Raw genomic sequence first — 11,538 nt, forward strand, 5'->3', positions numbered from 1 at the left:
GTCAGACAGGTCCAGATCTCTATATCTGCAGTCAAAAGTTCCACTTGAGCCCTACTAAAAAAACATATATTCTCCCAGCTCAGTCCTGTACCAGCATTCTTGTAAGAGCAGTTGTGTGCCCTATTTATTATATTCTGATGCAAGCTACTGTAAGTCATTTTTTCCCAAACCTGAGAGTATTTTAGTCGAGTTGAACAAGAATATCATTGAATTGTCACAAATGTGGTTTATAAAAAGCTGTGCTCATCTGCAGATTCAGAATGGTGTAATCAGACTCCTGTAATCAACCCTGAACCCCTTACTGAGACGGAAAGAGCACATTACCTCACTTGGGCATTATCAAGTTTTCATTCTTAGCTTTCGCACTTACTAAAATATTAGCCACTCGAGTCACAGCTTCTGGTTCACCACACAAAGGCTGACGTCTGTGAGACTGAACGCACATGTGGCCTTTTATGTCTTCTAAACCAAGGCACAAAAAGACAATGGGTCAGATTGATCGAGGAAGCTTTGCCAAAGGAAACCATACACCCTTTTTGGTAAAAGTGAGGTCTAAACTGGTGACACTCCATAGCAAATGATTCACAGCCTATGCATGTCTTCCAGTCTTTTTGAGCTACATTTAGGCCTACGGGCTAATTTCTACTGATAGGAAATCTACTTTACATTGTGATGCCTGCATAATTCCTGTCGCCAGTATGATTAGTGTCATGACATTTAACAACTGTTTAAATAATGTACTGAAATGATCTTAATGTCTACCTGTTCTTCATGACTGTAATCTTCACTGGAAAACTTCAGAAAAATCCTTGGTGCGGCTGTCATAATTCCTTTGAAAAAGGCTGGTTTAGTGAGGCTTGTAATGTCACAAGCTTACCCTCAAAAGGGATACAACCCCATTAGTCTCTAAAATGTCTCAAAGCTCATTAATAAATGGTGCACACCAGCAGGCTCAAAAGATTTGTTTCTCTTGTGAGTGTTGACATAAACACCACTGCCCCCCCTCTGCCTTTACTGTCCATCTCAATCCAGTCGGTACAAAAAAAACGTATTCTTTCAGTGAAACTCATAAACAATTTCTGACTTTTATTTTGTCCTCGCAAAGATTATGGTTGGTGTGCAATCGCATGGGTGGCAGAGAGACTCCAAAGCATATGTCCATTTCTGTATACTGTCACTGAAAATAAACAAGAAGGAAATATTGCTAAAAATACATGCTGCACAAGTTACACATTAAAGTAATGTCACAGAGCATGTAGATCGCTGGTACATTGTGTGATTTGAGAATATCTTGAAATAAAGACTTTCTAATCCTCTGCCCCAGTCCTTCCCAAATTATTCCCTCACAAAAAGGAGTCAAAATGAAAGGTGGAGACAAAACACTCAAAAAAGAGCAAAATTACACTAACAGTCTTTAAGAAGCAAAATAAAAGTGGAGGGCCAGTCCTATCAGGTATCATCTAAGTTGCCAATTAGCTACAGATTAAGGTTTAGGGTGTAGAAGGGAGGCTCAGATTCTCAAAATAGTTCAGAAATGGTTGCCAAGTTTAAAAAAAACTTAATGCTGCCTCCACTAAGTGTGTATCTCTGATCTGTTGAAAAAAGCTTGCATCCAATTAAATGGAAGTTATTAACTGAAGTTCGGGAGGCACAGCAACAACAATGTCAGACCGCTGCACCTAATCATCATCATCATCATCATCATCAAACTAGCTACATAAACTGAACTCCAATGCCTCCCTTCACTTTTGACTCAAGCATCCCTCCTCCGCCCCATCTCAACCTTAAAGCTACCCCTGGATTCACTCAGTCTGAATGGGGTTCTATGGTCAGGAGGCTGCCCATTAACCATGCAAGTTAAGCCAACGTTTTCTCACCAAGCACACCAAGCATTCACTGAGCATTCAGTCCTTGGAAGTTGCTGTCCCTGGTGAAAGAGGATAAGACATACTGGATGGCAAGGAGAGTTGCATTTTTGAGAGAGTGAGGTTATCATGTGGCACACCAAAGATAGCAATAAAAGGAGTGGGTTTGATTTCATGGTAAGTAATATGAGAGAAAGTGTAAAAAATGGAAGACCTAAAATGAGCCAATTTAGGATAAGCCCAAAACGTGTATGAGAGTGGCAGGGAAGTGTCCACATCTGTCAAACATTGGTTCAAAGTAGGAGAAATTTTAGCAAGCTTAGATTTAGACATGTGCAAGTGGTGTATAATTTTAAACTGTACAGTATGAGACCATGTCTGATACAGATGGAGGATGAGAATGAAATATTTTTTTTAAATCTTTTTAAAAGCTCCAGTGTGTTGATCACATGAACAGTGTGGAGCATACAACTCAGGTGTCCTGTTGCTTTAAGGAATTTCAGTAACTTCACATCAAAGCTTTTTATTTTTTTAAATGGATTTTAAGCACCTGCACATAAAATTGTCTCCCGAGAGGAATACATGCTTTCTCCCCAGGAACGATTCTGCCTAATAAAATTGCTGCCTTTTTAAACGTGACCTTTGACACTATCATCTACTGTCAGGGTTTGGAAAGTACAGCCGAGTGAACTGGAACAATCTTAAAGTCATTTGTAAAAGCCTTAGTCCTTAATGTTAGACACATGGTGGCCTAGAAGCAGAAAACATGGACCATCTGAATTCTTCATTTGGCCTTTAAAATTCTATCGGCACTGAGATCTCTGATACACGAGCCTTTTGAAGTTCACCCAGAGGGCATCATGCATGTCGATTAATTTCCTTATTGTGTCTTTTGCAGAAGGCAGCATGGTGGCACAGTGGTTGGAATTCTGTGTGGAGTTCATATGGTTCTCCCTGTGTTCACCTGGTTTCCTCCCTGTTTCCTCCAAGTGCTTGTCTCCCACAGTCCAAACACATACTGGTAGGTTATCTGGCTTCTGGGAAAGTTAGCCGTGTTGTGAGAATGAGAGTGTGTGTTAGTGGTATTGTCTGTGTGCCCTGCCATGGATTGGCGTCCTGTCCAGGGTGTACCCTGCCTTGCACCCATCGCTTGCCAGGATAGCCCCCAGCTCTCCTGCGACCCTGTGTTGGATGAAGCTTAAAAAAATGGAGGGCTGGATCTTTCGCAGAAAGTACACTGCCAGTGCCTTTGGGGAAATGAGTGAAGACCGGTCGAGTGCTTCATGGAGCTATGAGGATCAAAGCGTCAAAATCTCTCCAAGCCCGGTAGTCTCCCGTTTTACTTCTCCAAGCCATAACCCTGACCTTTTTTTTCCTGCTGAAAGACCTCAGAAGACGAAATTATCTTTGAATTAAGATCGCATCTTCTCTGACAAATCCACTGATTTCTTTCCAAATCTCTCGATTCGACAGTTTATGCATCCAATTTCCAGCTGTTTTGCCCCCTGTGTCATGTTCTCTTTCATTTCTTCCCCTTGCTCCCACCTTCCTGAAGGACCTCTGTAGCTAAAAGATTGTGTTGTGTTGTTTCTCCTTTTTATCTTTTAATGTGGAATTAACATCTGCTTGAACAAGTAAAGTCCTCTCGAGTAACACTTCCACTCTTAGTTTAGAAAAATCAACACAAGGGAAACTTCTGTTTGCACAAGACAGTTGGAAAAGTCCATTTTTTTCTAAAAAAAGGAGAACTTATAACTGGCCAGTCTATTGTTTATTCCTGTGTGAAACGTAATACTGTACATACCTAATTTCTAGTGCTTTTCTCTTGAGAAGTTTTCTTTTTTGCTGAATGGATCAGCTGTTTGCCTCACAGGTTAATCCTGGAAATGAATGCCCGGAGTCGTTTGTAACTCTTTCTTTTCTGCTCTGTTTGATTAGGAAAATTACAGTTTTTTTTTTTTACCAGGGTTTAATTTTTTTTTTACAGAGTAAAATTGGTCCTCCGTTTTTTTACAAGTAATTGTAAGAGTTCATAGTTGAAAAATGCTGTCCGGGACAAAGGGGAAAATGGTTCACCTAAAGAGGTTTGAAAAGTGAGTGAACTTGGAAATTTTGCCCTGAAGCAAAAAGATCTGTTTGCTATGCAGAAAAAACCTAAGTGTGAAATAGACACCAGCAATTCAGGATAATCTTTATAACACAAGTGAACAAACTTCAGACTTACGCTTACTTACGCTATACTTAAGCTGCATCTCCATTACATAGTTGGGGATGTAAATGTTTAAAAAATAAATCTTTGTAGCAGGGTGTTTTGGAGATGATATAGTGGCGATCAATGGACTTTCTCAGTAAAATATTAAATCATGTGTTGTTCTTAATCATAGTAATGCACACAGTTATTGTGGTAATGTTCCAAAAAGTACAATTTCATATTCTTAGTTATCTAGATCAGTAGTATTTTCATGAATTAAACACCACTGGTGACACATCAGTAACTTCACACAATAAATAAATGCTTCTGCCATCCAACCACAATCAATCAGAAACAGTGCAAGGAATGCACTTTGGAGATCAGAGCTGATCTGGTCCCTGAGCTTCTGTACTAGTTCTTTGAGTACTTGGTTTTCTTCTTCTTTTCACTCTTTTTCACATTTGGTGTGTTAATTGGAACCACAGAACATTTCTTGCCTTGCCAATAAAGTGTGATTAACAGTGGGACATATTTTTAACCACTGTGCACAGGAAAAGGACATCCAGTTAATTGAGGCATTTTCTTGTTCTGAGAGTCTCATATCCCTACATGACCTTGCCATTTAGATAGCACCTTTATCATTGCACAGGCACAATTCAACCTCCCAGTTATATTCTTGCTATTGCTGTTACTCATTTTAAGGAATAAATGGATTAGCAACTATAATCTCTTAATAATAAAGACACTTGTTGTTTGAACAATCTATACCTAGAAATACATTTGATGTTGTGCCAATTTAAGTCTCCTTAAGAAAGCAAGGGAGCAAAGGCAGATAGAAATGGATTTTGAGGCTTGACAGCCCTAATATGAGTTTCTGAAACTGACATTGACCAAATAAAACAAATTCACTGGTGGTGGGACATTGGGGACAGAGGTTACCGCCGGTACCTCACAGCTCTTAAATCCTGCATTTGGTTTCTGGATTTCAGCCAACACCTTCTGAGTGAAGTTTGCATGTTCCTCTTGTGGTTGCATGGCTCTGCATGTGTTTTATTCCCAAATCCTATTAATTGGTGTCTTTAAGTTTTGTGTGTGGGGGGTGTGTGTTTGCCCTGATACAGCATGTTCCTTGCTGTCAACAAGGAGGTGCTGCCTTGTTCCCTGTACTCCTGGGATAGTCTCAGAGTTCCCAGGACTCTCACCAGGGTAAGCGGCTTTCTGAAGATCAGCAGACATTCAGTGGTGCTGTTGAGACTCTCCATATTAGACAGCCATTTACCAGGGGAAACGTGTTCCCCTTGTTTTGTTTGATACATGAGAGGCTGCCTACAGTATGTGAACCGTAAGCTTTGAAGGTTCCTTGTTCTGGGATGACCTGTCCTGTTGACGTGCTTCCAGAACTTTCTGCAAGCAAAGTTTCGAGATGGGCTTCAGCCTTTCAAGTTTTTATTTTACAAGCTTAGCCACAGCCTTTGCTACACATGGGGAAACATTTATGAGTTTCTGAGTCTCTTCTTTCACCTCCACCGAGCAGCTTGGCCAGTTACTATGAGGATAATCATCTTGCACTTGGAAAGTTTCCAGAAAACTTCAATAAGCAATCTGTTCCAGAATTGCTGTAGTATTTAAAAATGCGATCCAACAATGCCCATTTTTAAATATTTTGGTATGAACATTTGTTCCTTATTTCTCGCTTCCAAAGAATGTGTTTCCTGAGCAGATCTGGTACAATACTCAATGCACTGCTGTTTCTGGCCATCCTCAAGCTCATGACTATTTTAGAAGCCATAGCAAACCGAAAAAAACATTCTGTTTTGATTGTAAAAGAGATCCTGCCAGTCAGGAGCTCTTTTCCGATACAAAAGAGGTTGGGTTCATTGTGTTTTGCTGTCTTCAATGTCAAACATAAGGCCTCCGCTGAGTACGAGCGCTTTCCCTGGTTTATTATTCTCCTCGTTCTTCCTCATGCATCATGAACTAGTGCCAGGAAATGCTTTCAAGCCCTTAAGGATGCTAAGAGCCAGTGGTCTGTGCTGCGTCTGATTGTTTGCATCAGACATCAATGCTGCTGTTCAGTTTTAGAAACAGAACAAACTCAGAAACCTAAATTGGCCTCCACAACATTCAACATCTTAAAATAAAAAGTACAGGCCCTGACAACCCATGAGTACCCTGCTTCAACGTTTTCTGAAGCGCACTTCTAATAATCGACAAAGTGTGCAGGTATTTTTCTTCTTCTTTCTTTCTTCTTCTAACCTCTGTACTTTCTGCCTCCTCCCAGAGGTTTCACCTCATTGCCTCTCCCTTATTCCTCGGACAGACTTAACGTCTCAGCAGGTTCCCCTCGGGCAGGCTGGGGGCCAATAAATTAATCGATGTGAAATGTCAGGGTGATGCAGACAAATGGTGTCTTAACCCCCTCCCCCCCCCCAAACACACACAAAGAAGGAAAATCAACATCATAAATCGTCCGCTGTTCCTGGTAGATAAAGACCCTGCAAGTCTACATGAGCCTTGATGTGTGGTGAGGTGGGCATGCATGATAACATGCAGGCAGACTGAGAGGGCAGACTCTTCTCTCCCAGCTCCCTCAGCAGATAAGACCAAGGTGATACTCACACATGCTCCTGCTCCCCAAATACAAGGCCATTAAAACCCCACCCGGCATTTACGCAGTATTATCCAAGCTGGTCCTGAAGGACCTCAGCACCTTCACAGATTTTGGGTTGCCTTGCTCTCCTTAACACTGATAGATGCTTCGCTGTTCGGTTTTACTGAACCACTGTGAGAAAATTGGTCCTTGCCTCAGCAGCTGAGGGGTGCTCAGCAGTTTTTAGCTGTTTAAAAGACTGGCGATATACTCTACAATTGGATTGGAGGTCTTAAGTACAGCTTTTCTAGAATAATAATAAAAAAATATTATAGAGATTTATAATAATAAAGCCACCGGGCGGTGTGGTGGCTGTGTGGTTAAGGATCTGGTGGCTGGAAAGTTGCCGGTTCATATCCTGCAGCCGGCAGAGGAATCCTATTCCCTTGGGCCCCTGAGCAAGGCCCTTAACCCCAACTGCTCCAGGTTTGCTGTATAAATGGCTGACCCTGCGCTCTGACCCCAAGATTCTCTCCCTGTCTGTGTGTCTCATGGAGAGCAGGTTGGGGTCTGCGAAAAGACAAATTCCTAATCCAAGAAATTGAATATCGCCAATAAAGCAATCTTAAATCTTAAAATGCTCACCTTGCTTGGCAGAGAGCTAATACAGCTGTGACAGTTGAATGAGGAGAAGACAGATCTCAGCAGTATTGGGGAGCTGGTGCATCATACACAGTCAGATGTCCACAGTCTGCCAGAAAGCGGATTTCTAAACCCAGGGAGCAGACAGACCATGGGAAAGCTGAAGGACTTCACTGTGTTTGGAGATTTTAAAAAGGCAGGTGTGGGTATGATTGGCACATGCTAAACAAGACTGGGAAGAGAAACTCTCTTTTCCAAGCTGGGCATCAAGAGCTGGGAAACATCCAAAAGGAATGTGAGGGCGTAAGGAGTGCTAAAGATAAAAATATGAAGTACATTTGATTTAAAACCTGAAAGAGAATCTTTCGTTTTTCAAATAGGTTTAAGGTCTGAATCATTTTTCTTTGTCTCGCTCCCTCTGTCTTTTAATTCTTAACAGAGGAGCTCTTTTGAATGTATTTATACCAGACTCTGAATACAGATATTTCACATTTTCTGTCAACTATATTTCACACTTTCTGTAAACTATGTCAATGAATGTGAGGAAGAGATTGTTCAGGATGAGGAGGGGATAGGTCTCCTTCAAACATCTGAGCTTGTAGAGCCCCCTGAAACTCGTTCCATCTAGCGTTAGAACATTTGGGTAATTTAATACCAAGGAGGGTCTGTCTCATTGCCTGCAACTCGAAAATATAATTTACCCATACAAGCTAATCTTTCCTTTGATATTGTCAAAGAGCATGCTTTGTTGTCGGATTAGTTATTCTGGGAAGAGAGCATTGAAATAACTATTTCCCCCCTTGTTACAACATGCATATTGATGTTTTTCCCTCTTGGGTAGAGACTGTACAAAAGAATGACTTATTTCATATGAAAGAGCAGTCTTTCCCAGTCTGAGGAATCTGAGGATCAGATATGTTTTCACATCTTGTTTTCTGTTCCCAACGGGGGAGTGACTTGGATGGGATACAGGCCTCAATTAGATGATTGCTTGCTGGAGGATGGTGCCAATAATTTCAGTAATTCAATATTGATTTTTTTTCTATACCGTGTTTAAGTGAATGACATGGCTCGATATTTGAAGACCACAAACGATAATGAAAAATGAATTTCCCTCTGTCATCTCTGTCTGGTGCCTGCTGGGACTCCTCTCCGAACATTAACAACTGATTCTTTTTTCTTTATCTTAAAATCAGAGGTTTTCCTTTAAAAAAACAAAACAATTCTCAATCTCTAATTTCTAATTGACTCTTTGCCTGTAAGAATCCTGTACACTTCCCAGCAAACACACTGCATTCTGGTAATGTGACCTATAAGATTTGAGCTATGCTATATGTGACCTAATCAAAACATTGGTGCAACATTATATTCTGATTGCACAGTGTTACTAAACACTTGTACTTTAGTTTTCTCTCATTACCGAACACATTTGTGCATTTCAGGGACGTGTCTTCTTCATAGAGGGATGACACAGCTGTTCTTTGCTAATTTGCAATATTTGCAAGATATTTTTTGTTTATAGCTATCTTTGTTCCCTTTGAAAAAACTATTTTCTTGCTTGTTCTGAAATGAAAAAAAAAACTACAAGCACTGACAATAAAACACTGGCTTTGGTGGGCATTGTCGAGTTTATACAGCTGACTTCGTTTTTAATGTTAGCATGGAGCTCCCTGCTCACACAACATGTTTTTACAGCTAGTGCTAATGCAACTGTAAGGTTTAGATTTCTACTCGGTATGAGAGCACATGACTGACTGGTCTCCCTCTAGATGGGATGCAGTTCATCGCAGGCCCATAGAGGAAGGAACAATGTAGGGCAATTAAAACCTAGTCATCACTCTGGAAGATAGGGTGATAAAAATCAAAGCAGGCCTGGGGAGAACACGCAAACTCCACATAGACAGATTTCAAAGTACAGACCCTGTGGAAACAATTAGAAAGACATTTCTTATATACATATAGGAGACTGTAATTGAGGATTGTAAATTGTAGGATTGGGGATTATGGATTGTGGGAGTCTGGATCCAACTATTAAACTAAACAGGACTGAATTCTTAGAACATAGAGCTGCTAGCAACTAAAAAAGCAAGAGAGCTCATTTGTAACATCTCTTGAGTTCTAATCAACTCCAGCTCCTGAAGCTGTGTTGCCTATATTAATTATTTTATACAAAATGTTGTAATTATATTTTGCACCATACCTGGAAGAGGGTTTCTTGGTAATCATCAGATGTTACCCCTTAGCAATGCTGAAATCAAGATATTTAAGTGATGTGTGTGTTTTTAAAATATGTTATATTGTACACAATTTTAGCACATCTGGTTTGGAAAAGCTTTGCTAGTAATTTGTATTTCTGCAAAATTGCAAAAATGAAAAATCTGAGGCTTACATAAAGTTATGCTTTAATGTTGTGGTGCGAAATTCCAACAGCACTTATAAAATTCTACCAAAGGAGTGCAAGTTAGTGTGGTAAAATGATATACTGCCACGTGCTAACATTACTAATCACTGCCACATGAACATTAAACAATGTTTCTGTTCTTTTCTAACAAATTAAGCACATAAAGTTGGGTCAACTATATGACTTTTACGGCTCTTTACTGGATCTGTTTACCTGAAAGTGAATGGTAAAATTCTAGTCCTGGCTAGACTGATGAAAATGAAGTGTCTTTAAAATCAGATAAAATGATGCATTCTAGCAAGAAGCAATAAATTACAGCATTATCTTCCACTATTTCAAGAGTTAAGAAGGCTGCGTTAAGCAAATAATAAACAAGACTTAGTTTTTTTGTTTGCTCACCAAGAGCTCATCTGAAACAGACACCATATAACAGTGGGGTAATGAAACACAGGATTTTAAGTCTGGGATCTAAGTGGTTTTTTGAAACCCCTGGCCTCTGACTTTTGTGTGTACTACATGAGCCTAGAGCCCTAAATTGCAGAGGTTTGGATATTAAAGCTAAAATATAAAGCACTGACATCCATTCTGAAGGTGTGTGTTGCAGTGTGAGGCTCCTAGAGGAAGCCACCATCTTGATTCAAAACCCAAATCATGGTGAGGCCTACAGCCAAGATGACTGCTTAGTAACTGGAAAGCTGTGCTGAATTAGATACACCTGGGCTGATTGAGTGTGTAGAGATGTCTGAGTGAAGGGCATTCCACAAGAAGGAACATTTCTGCATATCATGAAGAGGCTTTTGAGAGAGCTGCCAGTGGATGTCAGTAGGGAAGGAACAGGAAATGTGTAGCTGCTGTGAGAGGGAAGTCCGTGTTTGTTAGGGCGGAGTGTCTCTGACCGGTTGGGATCAGCCTGGTGGCAGAAACATGTACAGGAGGGCTCTGTAGATAGAGGTTCTGCCTCGAGTCATATTAGGCTGGCACATAAGCTTGTGGTTCTTGGTAGCTTGAAAAGATAGAAAAAACCACAGGTTCTGGACCTACCCAGGGGAGAAGGACTGTGCTGCTGAAGAACAGGAATGGCTGGAGGCAATGGCACCTGGAGGAGTAGGACCTTGCCTGAAATGGTAGCAATGTACGTACCATCTCATCACAAACCAGTCTAGACACCATAGAGTAAAGGAAGATGTGCTTCTGTGCATAGCTGGGCTGTTTCAAAGAGCTTTGAGGAACTAGAGGGGGCTGAGAGATAAGGTATAAAGTAGAGTGACTACCACTGTTGGTGTTTCCAGAGATCTGGGTACTATAGAGCAAGTTGACCTGCCTAGTAAAGTGTGTTCAGTTAGTGTGGGCCTGAGACAGAGTTTAGGGGGGGCATTGAGTAAATTATGAGGAACTCTCTGCTTAAATTCACAAGAGTAGAGAGGAGGAGCACAGTCTTCCCCAAGGAGAATGCTAGGACCTCAGACGGAGTCGCAACACAGTAATTATGTGATGCCAGGCCATTGAAGACTGTTTTGTATTGTTTTAAGGTTGCAGTCCTCTTAACCAGGTGAGTGCCTGACTGAAGCCCGAACCCGTAATCATAGAGGTCCAGCAGCTGCAGAATAAGTGCTTTTACTGGTTGGAGGCCCCTGTTATTATTCAATGCCTTGACAACATCCCATGGATTTTACCAGTTTGTGTGGCCATCGCATCGGATTGTTCTGCTCTCACAAGACAGCCTCACTGCACGGCTCTGTGAAAAGCTCAGCCGAAGAGGCTGGGCCAGCCAGTTGTTCCTAGATAAACAAATTTCTTTACAGTTTTATAACCTCCAACCCCATTAAAGACATGGTCTGCCTTTTGATTT

The sequence above is a fragment of the Lepisosteus oculatus genome, chromosome 15, assembly GCF_040954835.1.
Source record: "Lepisosteus oculatus isolate fLepOcu1 chromosome 15, fLepOcu1.hap2, whole genome shotgun sequence".
Classification (NCBI taxonomy): domain Eukaryota; kingdom Metazoa; phylum Chordata; class Actinopteri; order Semionotiformes; family Lepisosteidae; genus Lepisosteus; species Lepisosteus oculatus.